This window comes from Ovis aries, chromosome 1 (genome assembly GCF_016772045.2).
Source record: "Ovis aries strain OAR_USU_Benz2616 breed Rambouillet chromosome 1, ARS-UI_Ramb_v3.0, whole genome shotgun sequence".
Lineage (NCBI taxonomy): Eukaryota > Metazoa > Chordata > Mammalia > Artiodactyla > Bovidae > Ovis > Ovis aries.
Genome location: NC_056054.1, coordinates 232,341,741 through 232,354,231, shown reverse-complemented (window position 1 = coordinate 232,354,231; position 12,491 = coordinate 232,341,741). Strand labels below are relative to the sequence as shown.

Here is a 12,491-nt window from a genome sequence, read left to right as displayed (position 1 = left end):
ATCTAGAGCTGGGTATATGGTATAATCTCAACAATATAAAACATAGTGTATAACAGAGAAAGGGCTTCTCTAGTGTCTCAGACAGTAGAGAATCTGCCTGCAATGCAGGAGACCTGGGTTTGATCCCTGGGTCAGGAAGATCCCCTGAAGAAGGGAGTGGCAACTCACTCCAGTACTCTTGCCTGGAAAATCCCACGGACGGAGGAGCCTGTTGGGCTACAGTCCATGGGGTCGCTAAGAGTCAGACAGGACTGAATGACTAACAGTTTCACTTTCACACTTTCAACAGAGAAAAGAATGGGTGAAATATGCTAACAACAGTTATTTTAGGATGGTGGCATTATGACAGTTATTATCTCTAAAAAAAACTTTCAAAATGGTTACATGTTGCTTTTATCATTAGGGAAAAAATACTCTTTGGATAAAGGCAGAATTGTACTTTCTTTGGGGTAAACTTTGAAAAGGCTTCTATAAAGTGCCATTTTCCTTAACATCCCAGCCATCAGATTTTTGTTTATCTATATCAGTAAGAGAAGATTTATAACCTATAAGCATAAAATAATATAAAATATGGACAACAGTAATTAAAATTACATGGATGAGAGGATTTCCACAAGTGTTAAAATGGATATCTTTTATTTTTTTTTATTTTTATTTTTTGTAAGTACTAGTTATTTTATTATGGCATAAAGGTCTATTTGTATACATTAACTCAGTTTTACAGTAAAAATACTTTATGTACAACTGTAAAGAAACTGCTGCACAGATAGTTCCAACATAAAAACTGGTTGCTTTTTAAAAGGTCATTGAGTTGTCTGATACATAAGTTGGAAAATACTTTCTCTGTAGAAAATGGTAAAAATGGTATTTCCCAGGCTAGCCCAACGAGCCCATTTAAACCGTACAGTAGTTGAATTATATATTTATAAATATGGTTTGAATTCTGGGATCCAGGAGAAAGTTTAGCTTCATTTATTGAGTCATGTTGTCCTAAGCCGTGTAAAATGAAATTCCCATTCATCTTCTCCCTTACACTCCTGAGTATTTCCTCCTAAAGGACAAGTACACTGTCCTACTTGATAAACCAACCCATTCCTATCCAAACTTAAATGTCTGGGTTGTTATTTAAGTATGTCCAGTATCTCAGCAAAAGCAGAGTTTAATAAACCGTGATCCACAAGGCAGGAGTAGTTGGTCATCAACTACCTAACTTCCTCTGGTTTAAATGGGAAACCATGAGGAGGTCAAGCGATAAGACTGACAAGTGGATCAAAGAAGAAAAGCCAAGAGAATGTGAGAGCAGAGACATCCAGTCAGGATTCAAAAACAGAGCTAAAATCTTAATAGAAAAAGAATGCTGTCTCAAGAACCAAGGAGTTTGAGTTGGTAATCTGAGAGCCCCTTACTGAAAATGTGACTGAGTAAGCAGCAGTTGGCTATAAAGACCCAGTCAGAGAAACCAGTGTCTAACAAGATTTCAATTGTTCAAAATAATTAAATGAAAGTAAGATAGGCCATGTGTTTGAATTCCTCATGTCATAGTTTATTTGCTGAAATTCCCAGTACAGAAATTAAAGCAAGAAGACAATGCTACTCTTAAACTCCTATACCATGTACAAAGTTTCTCAGAGAAATAACACTTGAGACCTCAGAGCAATACTGGCCAGGGGCTATTTTAGGTTCTTTGGTTCCCTCAAAGCAACTTAAAAATAACCATAGTTTGTTCTTAAAAAGAACTCTAGGTAGCTGCAACCTTTCAATGAGGTAGCAGTCTAATAGGAAGAGATCCTATACTGTGGCTGTATCAGCTAGGCTTTAAGAAATGAAACTGGATCGTTGTACCTAAAATCCCCAGCTTGCCTGTTACTAGAAAGACTAACATCATTTAAAAAGAAGCTTTATCATGCACCTTCACTTGTTCTTCTCTTTGCTCTCAATATACATGTTTCCTTCTTGCTGTAGAAAATATTTTCAATGGTTTTTTTGACTCTTCAGCAATGCAAGTCTCTGCCCCCTATTCCCCTAGTTCCTTCTTGGTAAATAATGTTAATTTTCCAATAGGAGGTGGAGTACATTATCATCAAGCACCATTTATCTAGCCTCCTTACTTAGGAAGAAAGTTATGGGGCCATTTTATACACCTGGAATTCCTTAAAGATACTTGCTTTCTAGTAAAACACTTGTATTTACACATATACATTATTTTTAAAATCTGTGAAGAATTCACTGAGGCATGAAATCACCTTTTATTGAGAAGCTAAAAATGTATCAAAATGCACATAACAATGGCTAATCTAAATACTATCTCCTATCAAATGTACCACCATCCTCCAAATCTAGAGCATATGCAGGCATAAACTGTATTAATCACAGTTAAGTGTGAAACCGTGCTTCCAAACATTGCTATTAATTCTCAAAAGATATATGCTAGAACCATAGAAGTAATTGGTGGGCAAGTGGCTGAGGAATACCAGTTAGAAAACAAAGCTTTGAGTGCTCAAAGTGCTTCTCTAGAAACTGTTGTATTCCCCATGGTATTTAGGAAGGGCACTATTAAGAATGAGTGTGAGTGATAGTTGCTCAGTCATGCCTGACTCTGCAACCCCATGGACTGTATAGCCTGCCAGGCTCCTCTGTTCATGGAATTCTCCAGGCAAGATTACTGGAGTGGGTTGCCATTTCCTTCTCCAGGGGATCTTCCCAACCCTGGGATCCTGCATTGCAGGACAGTCTTCACCATCTGAAGCCTACTATTAAGAGACATTGCTAAGTATAAAGACAGGTCAACTTAAAAAGTATCAGCAGATACATGCTTCACTTTATCTTATAATCTATAAACAATACATTAGAATATGTAATGAATCCATACACCTTCTCAAAAGGAATACCCAAGACGGAAGTAGCAATAAAGTTATAAATGATAGTCATCAATCAGATGAAATAATTTAGATGAAGCTTTTCTCTTTCAAAGAGATGTGGACTGGGCAAGTGGTCAGGAAGGAAATACAATATACTTTTAACTTTGTATGAAAGATAATGTTCAGTTCCACATTGCTGAACACAGTTCTATTTTTGCCAAATAAATCCTCTACTTCAGGTTACTGTCCAAATGCTTTATTAAAACTCCGCTTCTGGCCTTTGTTTTGGAATCTGTTACTTTTGTTGCCACCTCCTGATCGCTGTCCTCTGAAGCTTCTACTTCTTTCCCACTGTCCTCTGCCACCTCGGTTGCCCTCGCGCTGTCCCCTGAAGCCTCGATTGCCTTCCCGCTGTCCTCGGAAGTTGCGATATCCTTCCCGTGGACCTTCTAGCTCTGGCTGCTCTGTGGCCACAGAAAGCTGCCAGCGCCGTGAATCATGCCACTTTCCCTGTACTTCTGTTACTGATGCAGTAGGGATATCAAAGCAAACACCCTGCTTTCCTTTGAGAAAGACCATTCCCTTCACTTTGGAATCAATATCCTCACCCAGCTGCTCTTAAGTTCTTTCCAAGCATAACTAATGTTTGGCATTTCAATTGAGCACCGCAAGATCATGGTCACAAAGAAGACAGATGTCTTTGACATTTTGAAAAACAATCTCGAGTCTTTAGTACACTATCAAGTGACATCAGCTGTTTGTCAGACTGAGCAGCACTTGTATTGTGCTTTACCCTTTAACCATGCGTGTAGGTTCATTGCATCACTTTGTTAAACTTCACAACACTTGGAGGCAGGAATAAGTACTATCATCTCCAATTTGCCACTGGAAACCTGATTCAGGACTTATGACTCAAATCTGGATCTTCTCATGAGAAATTCCAAGCACATTCCACTGTACTATATAGTTTCTCTAGAGTTTTCAAGTAGTCCAATAGGGTCCTGACAACAAAATCAGAAGTGTAAAATAAATTTTTGTTATAAGATTTTTTAGTTCTGAAGCTCTATTTTAGTTTTGGAGGCCATCGTGCCATCTGGAATTGCTATCCCATTTAGCTGAGACTGAGTAATGTTTTCTGACCCATCTCTCTCTAGTCTCTCAGTCGTGTCCGACTCTTGTGACCCCGTGGACTGTAGCCTGCCAGGTTCCTCTGTCCATGGGATTCTCCAGGCAAGAATACTGGAATGTGTTGCCATTTCCTTCTCCAGGGGATCTTCCCAACCCAGGAATCGAACACAGATCTCCTGCATTGCAGCCAGATTCTTTACCAACTGAGCTACGAGGGAAGCCGCTAATTTTCTTCTCTCTTCTTCCCAAGATTCTCTCTACCAGACAGGAGATAGATGGCTGTGACATATAGGGCTGCTGCATAGTACAACTCCAGAAAGTACAATTCATCGTAAACGATGTAAATGGCATCTTCTGGAATTGTGCAGTGCCCAGCCCATGTAGCCATACATGCCTTCGGTGACACAGGGATGAATCTTGCTTTTCACTATGGTACTCAGTTCAGATAGTGTTCATCCTGAGGATGGTTCAGTAGTATTCTCTTGTTTGTGTGTGTGTGTGTGTGTGTGTGTGTGTGTATATATATATATATATATATATATATATATATATATATATACCACATCTTTATCCATTTATCTGTTGATAGACACAGGTTGCTTTCATGTCCTGGATATTGTGAATAGTGCTTCAGTAAATATTGGAGTGCATATATCTTTTAGAACAAGAGTTTTCTCTGACTATATGCTTGGCAGTGGGATTGGTGAATCATGTGGTAATTCTATTTTCTGTCTTTAAGGAACCTCTGTACTATTTTTGATAGTGACTGTATCAATTTACATTCCCACCAACAGCGTAGGAGTGTTCCCTTTTCTCCACACTCTCTCCAGCATTTATTATTGGTAGACTTTTTGATGATGGCCATTCTGACCAGTGTGAAGCGATACCTACCTCATTGTAATAATAATTTTGATTTGCATTTCTCTAATAGTTAGCAATGTTGAACATCTTTTCATATGCCTATTGGTCATCCATATGTCTTTGGAGAAATATCTTCTGCCCAGTTTTTGACTAGGTTGTTTGGTTGTTTGCTGCTGAGTTGTATAAGCTCTTTGTATATTTTGGAAATTTAGCCTTTGTCAGTCTCATTGTTTGCAAATATTTTCTCCAAGTCCATAGGTTTTCTTAAAATTTTATTTATGGTTCCCTTTGATGTGCAAAAGCTTACAAGTTTGGTTAGGTCCCATTTGCTTATTTTTGCCTTTATTTCTATTTCTATGGCATAAACTTTTAGTCACTGAAGACAACTTTAGATTCTTAACAGCCACTGGAAGGACTATGTCTAACAAACTTTATTAAATTAACCCTTATCTTTCACCAGTTTTTCTCTGTATACTACTTTCCCACAGTTTGCTAGCCCTAAAAGCCTAAACGACTTTTCTTTTGTCTTGTTAAATTTGTTGTTCTTTGTTGAGATGCTTTGTAAGCCCAAGTTCTAACCACCTCTTTGAGTTACTGATATATGTGCACTGTGTACTGCACATATTAATAAATTCATTTTTATCTTGTTAATCTGTCTTTTATTGGTTTAGCTAGCAGGGTCCTCAGCCACTGAATCTAGGAGTGAGGAGGGAAAAATGTCCTCCCCCAACAAGAGGAAACCACAGGATGCATCTAAACTTGAGCTTGGGCATGGAGGATGAGGCCAAATGCTGGCGGTTTACCCGGTGCAGTGGAGAATCTAGGACCTCTCAGCCACTTAACTGAGATCCTTAGTGTGAAAAAGATGTGCAAGTGCCTGGGGTGGGCAGGAAATGAGCTTGAGGCCCCAGGTTTGAGTTATCTGGCCCGCCATGGCACCAGTCTCCCTCCTATGGCCTTTCCAGACCCTTCCCACATGAAGGCTTCTCATCATCTCTGCCCTTCTTTTCCTTACTCTGACTCCCCTGGTGGCTCAGATGGTAAAAGTGTCTGCCTATAATGTGGGAGACATGGGTTTGATCCCTGGGTCAGGAAGATCCCCTGGAGAAGGAAATGGCAACCCACTCCAGTACTCTTGACTGGAAAATCCCATGGACGGAGGAGCCTACAGTCCATGGGAAGGCAGAGTCGGACATGACTGAGCAACTTCACTTTTCCTTACTCTCCTGTCAGCCCATCTCCAGGCCAGTGGGATGGTAGGTTATATCTGTCAGCATCTAACTAGGAAAATAGAATCCTTATCTGGTAGTTCAGTAGAGGGAATTTAGTAGGGGGAGGCAGTTTTTGGAAAAGTTGTATGGCCAACCAGGAGACAGTGAGACAGCCCAGAAATCAGAATAGCAAGAAGTTCAGGTGACAAATGGGAAAAGTCCTATAGTCCAGGAGGCATGGCTACCTGGTGGGAGCTAGAAACAAGGTTGGGGCTTGCTAGGTGATACCTGAGATTCAGAGGGTAGAGATATCTTGATAGGAGCTAGAATTCTGGAGATGAGACAGATGCTGCTGGAGAGGTTGCCCAAACCAGAGAGTGGGGGAGGAATATATTGGCTTCCCTCTTCCTTCTGTTCTGATATCTACCCCTCACCCTGCCTGCCTCCCCAGGTTCAAATTGGCTGAACCCAGTGAAAATCAGTAAAGGAGCCTAAGAAATGTAGTTTTAGGTGTCAGCCTCCTGCAGACAGACCAGAGCAGGGGAGGGGTCGGGGGATGGAAGCAAGAGCAAATGGAAGGCTGATCAGTATGTGGGTGAAGATGTCAGGACAGATAGAGGGAGAGTTCTAAGACCCTATTACATACTTTAGTTAGTTTATGCATACAGCCTTGACGTATTCCTTTCCAAATTTGGTACCAGTCTGTTTTTCCATGTCTGGTTTGAACTGTTGCTTCTTGACCTGCTTACAGATTTCTCAGGAGGTAGGTAAGGTGATCACATATTCCCATCTCTTTAAGAATTTTCCACAGTTTGTTGTGATCTACTAAAGTCAAAGGCTTTAGTGTAATCAATAAAGAAAAACTAGATGTTTTTCTGTAATTCTCTTGCTTTTTCTATGATCCAACGAATGTTGGCAATTTGATCTCTGGTTCCTCTGCTTTTTCTAAATGCAGCTTGAATATCTGAAAGTTCACGTACTGTTGAAGCCTGGTTTGGAGAATTTTGAGCATTACTTCATTAGCGTGTGAGATGAGTGCAATTGTGTGGAAGTTTGAACATTCTTTGGCATTGCCCTTCTTTGGAATTGGAATGAAAACTGACCTTTTCTAGTCTTGTGGCCACTGCTGAGTTTTCTAAATTTCCTGGCATATTGAGTGCAGCACTTTTATAGCATCATCTTTTAGGATTTGAAATAGCTCATCTGGAATTCCATCACCTCCACTAGCTTTGTTCATAGTGATGCTTCCTAAGGCCCATTTGACTTCACATTTCAGGATGTCTGGCTCTAGGTGAGTGATCACACCATCGTGATTATCTTGGTCATGAAGATCTTTTTTGTATAGTTCTTCTGAGTATTCTTGCCACCTCTTCTTAATATCTTCTGCTTCTGTTAGGTCCATACAGTTTCTGTCCTTTATTGTGCCCATCTTTGCATGAAATGTTCCCTTGGTATCTCTAATTTTCTTGAAGAAATCTCTAGTCCTTCCCATTCTATTGTTTTCCTTTATCTCTTTGCACTGATCACTGAGGAAGGCTTTCTTATCTCTCCTTACTATTCTTTGGAACTATGCTTTCAAATAGGTATATCTTACCTTTTCTCCTTTGCTGTTTGCTTCTTTTCTTTTCTCAGCTATCTGTAAGGCTTCCTCAGACAACCATTTTGCCTTTTTGCATTCTTTTTTCCTGGGGATGGTCTTGATCCCTGCCTTCTGTACAGGTTCACAAACCTCAATCCATAATTCTTCAGGCACTCTGTCTATCAGATTTAATCCCTTGAATCTATTTGTCACTTCCACTGTATAATTGTAAGGGACTTGATTTAGGTCATACCTGAATGCTCTACTGGTTTTCCCTACTTTCTTCAATTTAAATCTGAATTTTGCAAGAAGGAGTTCATGATCTGAACCATAGTCAGCTGCTGGTCTTGTTTTTGCTGACTATATAGAGCTTCTCCGTCTTTGGCTGCAAAGAATATAATCAATCTGATTTTGGTATTGACCATCTGGTGATGTCCATGTGTAGAGTCTTCTCTTGTGTTGTTGGAGGGTGTTTGCTATGACCAGTGCGTTCTTTTGGCAAAACTCTCTTAGCTTTTACTCTGCTTCATTTTGTCCTCCAAGGCCAAATTTGCCTGTTACTCCAAGTAGCTCTTGACTTCCTACTTTTGCATTCCAGCCCCTTTGATGAAAAGAACATCTTTTTTGGGTATTAGTTCTAGAAGGTCTTGTAGGTCATTGTAGAACTGTTCAACTTCAGCTTCTTTGGCATTAGTGGTTGGGACATAGACTTGGATTACTATAATATTGAATGGTTTGCCGTGGAAATGAACAGAAAACATTTTGTTATTTTTGAGATTGCACCCAAGTACTGCATTTCGGACTCTTTTGTTGACTATAATGGCTACATTTCTTCTAAGGGATTCTTGCCCACAGTAGTAGATATAATGGTCATCTGAATTAAATTCTCCCATTCCAGTCCATTTTAGTTCACTGATTCTGAAAATGTCGATGTTCACTCTTGCCATCTCCTGTTTGACCACTTCTAATTTTTCTTGATTCATGGACCTAACATTCCATATTCCTATGCAATATTGCTCTTTACAGCATTGGATTTTACTTCCATCACCAGTCACATCCACAACTGGCTGTTGTTTTCACTTTGCCTCAGTTTCCTCATCTTTCTGGAGTTATTTCTCCACTCTTCTTCAGTAGCATATTGGGCACCTACTGGCCTGGAGAGTTCATCTTTCAGTGTCATATCTTTTTTCCTCTTCATACTATTCATGGGGTTCTCAAGGCAAGAATACAGAAGTGGCTGTATATTGTCACCATGCTTATTTAACTTATATGCAGAGTACATCATGTGGAATGCTGGGCTGGATGAAGCACAGGCTGAAATCAAGATTGCTGGGAGAAATATCAATAACCTCAGATATGCAGATGACATCACCTTTATGGCAGAGAGAGAAGCAGAACTAAAGAGCCTCTTGATGAAAGTGAAAGAGAAGAGTGAAAAAGCTGGTTTAAAATTCAACAGTCAAAAAACCAAGATCATGGCATCCAGTCCCATCACTTCATGGCCAATAGATGGGGAAACAATGGAAACAGTGACAGACTTTATTTTCTTGGGCTCCAAAATCACTGCAGATGGTAACTGCAGCCATGAAATTAAAAGATGCTTGCTCCTTGGAAGAACAGCTATGACCAACCTAGACAGCATATTAAAAAGCAAAGACATTACTTTGCCAACAAAGGTCCATCTAGTCAAAGCTATGGTTTTTCCAGTAGTCATGTATGGATGTGAGAGTTGGATCACAATGAAAGCTGAGCACCAAAGAATGGATGGTTTTAAACTGTGGTGTTGGAGAAGACTCTTGAGAGCCCCTTGGAATGCAGGGAGATCAAACCAATCAATCCTAAAGGAAATCAGTCCTGAATATTCATTGGAAGGACTGATGTTGAAGCTGAAACTCCAATACTTTGGCTACCTGATGCAAAGAACTGACTCGTTGGAAAAGACCCTGATGTTGGGGAAGACTGAAGGCAGGAGGAGAAGGGGATGACAGAGGCTAAGTTGGTTGGATGGCATCATTGGCTCAGTGGACATGAGTCTGAGTAAGTTCCAGGAGTTTGTGATGGAGAGGGAAGCTTGGCATGCTGCGGTCCGTGGGGTCTAAAAGAGTCAGACATGACTGAGCAACTAAACTGAACTGAGTCTATGCATAAACTCTTACAAGACCTTATGTTTAGCTTCTGTACTCTAAGCATCCCTGGACCTTGAATGCCTAAAATATGTTGTGGGAATCTGTGGCATCTTAGACCCAGCCAAGGTGGTAAGCATAGAAGTATGTGGTCTGGCCTAAGTTTGTGTCCTAAGGAGGACCAATCTCAGTATCTTCATTCTGCAAATGGAATCTGTGAGCTAGCATGTGTGTCACAGAGAGGCCCTCTGAAATGCTGTAGCCAACAGAGGCTCAGTGGGATGGGCCTGAGGAACGGATTAACTTTAGTGATTTCCCTGGGCCTGTGGAATGGAAGGCAAACTGAAATTGCAAACTTCCAGCAGGAGTCAGGGATTGCAGCTTGTGGAAAAGAGATACAGTCTGTAGAAAGCAGAGCAGCACTGGGTAGGGTTATTACACTCTGTGCCTTTTGAGGTGTCTTAAAGGAGGATTACTCTATCAGAAATTCATGATCTAAAGAGTCTATTACAAATGCCATAATGGCATCTCATGGTCTGGAGTGAAACAGGAGGGGAGAATTTTGGATTTTCACTCTGCTGTTTACTGGCTCTGTGACCTCGACAAAGTTATCTAGTCTCCTACAGACTCAGTCTCTCATCTACAAAATGAGGATAATTGCAATATCTCATGATTGTTGAGATGTTGCATGTAAAATGCTTTTCTCTGTGGTTGGCTCGGGCTTCTCAGGTGGTGCTGCTGGTAAAGAACTCACCTGCCAATGCAGGTAAGTGTAAGAGACACAGTTTTCATCCCTGAGTTGGGAAGATGCCCTGGAGGAGGGCATGGCAACCTGCTTCAGTATTCTTGCCTGGAGAATCCCATAGACAGAGGAGCCTGGTGGGCTGCAGTCCCTAGAGTTGGACATGAAGGAAGTGACTTACCATGCATGCACAGATTCTTGGCACATAGTAAGCACTCAGTAAACATTGTTAAGTTTTATTGAGTGCTCACTGTATGCCTAACAATAATTTTTATATTGCTTATAGCAATATTTAGAAGAATAATTATTGTGCAAGTTGTTACCTGTGTTAGCCTGTAACTAGAGTAGACCTAGCCTGTGCAAGAATAGATCTACTGTAATGTGCTATCTTAAGATTCCCCCTCAGGAGATAAAAATGGAGGTCAAGTCCTCTCCAAAGCCTGGGATATAGCAAAGGAGGACACCTGTCTTTGAATGTCAGTCTGTAGGTGAGCTCCAAAGATTCAAATTGTAAATTCTCACACTGCAGCAGCTGTGTTAAGGGAGTGAGGTTTTAAATGCATGATGCTGTCCCAACTGACATGAGCTGTCTAAGGCCCTTAGGCCATCAGTCTATGCCATGAACATCCTAGTAGCTGGTGTTGGACATAACATAGAGGTACAATATTATGATAGGATCTTGCTGAGCAAGGTGGACAGTCTGGCATATTGCAAAGAGCTGGGAATTTGAAATCAAAGGATCTGGATTCCAATCCTGGTTGAAAGGGATTTCAGGCTAATGGGCTCTGAGCTTTAGTTTTCTCATTTGCAAAATAGTGATAAAATAATCTGTACCCTACTTAACCACAGAGTTTTGGTGAAAGTGTTTGGTAAATGATAAGCATTTACATGTGTTGATATTATCATTTTATGACATTAGTGCCCTCAGGCACAAGAAAGTCTTCCTTATACCCATCAATTCAGTTCAGTTCAGTCGCTCAGTCGTGTCCTACTCTTTGCAACCCCATGAATCACAGCACGCCCGGCCTCCCTGTCCATCACCAACTCCTAGAGTTCACTCAAACTCATGTCCATCGAGTTGGTGATGCCATCAAGCCATCTCATCCTCTGTCATCCCCTTCTCCTCCTGCCCCCAATCCCTCCCAGCATCAGAGTCTTTTCAATGAGTCAACTTTTTGCATGAGGTGGCCAAAGTATTGGAGTTTAGCATCAGTCCTTTAGCATCAGTCCTTCCGAAGAATGCCCAGGACTGATCTCCTTTAGAATGGACTGGTTGGATCTCCTTGCAAGGGATCCTCAAGAGTCTTCTCCAACACCACAGCTCAAAAGCATCAATTCTTCGGCACTCAGCTTTCTTCACAGTCCAACTTTCACATCCATACATGACCACTGCAAAAACTATAGCCTTGATTAGACAGACCTTTGTTGGCAAAGTAATGTCTCTGCTTTTGAATATGCTATCTAGGTTGGTCATTACTTTTCTTCCAAGGAGTAAGCATCTTTTGAATTCATGCCTGCAGTCACCATCTGCAGTGATTTTTGAGCCCCCCAAAATAAAGTCAGTCACTGTTTCCACTGTTTCCCCATCTATTTCCCATGAAGTGATGGGACCAGATGCCATGATCTTTTCAGTTTTCTGAATGTTGAGCTTTAAGCCAACACTTTCACTCTCCTCTTTCACTTTCATCAAGAGGCTTTTTAGTTCCTCTTCACTTTCTGCCATAAGGGTGGTGTCATCTTCATATCTGGGGTTATTGCTCCTTCCAGCCCAGCGTTTCTCATGATGGACTCTGCATAGAAGTTAAATAAGCAGGGTGACAATATACAGCCTTAAACGTACTCCTTTTCCTAATTGAAACCAGTCTGTTGCTCCATGTCCAGTTCTAACTGTTGCTTCCTGACCTGCATATAGGTTTGTCAATAGGCAGGTCAGGTGGTCTGTATTCCCATCTCTTTCAGAATTTTCCACAGTTTCTTGTGATCCACACT

The 12,491-nt window shown here is 40.8% G+C and overlaps 1 pseudogene; it reads right to left on the bottom strand.

The window, feature by feature from the left end:
• Positions 1-2,941: 2,941 nt before the first annotated feature.
• LOC101111596 (nucleolar RNA helicase 2-like) lies at positions 2,942-3,535 on the bottom strand (annotated as a pseudogene).
• Positions 3,536-12,491: the final 8,956 nt, after the last annotated feature.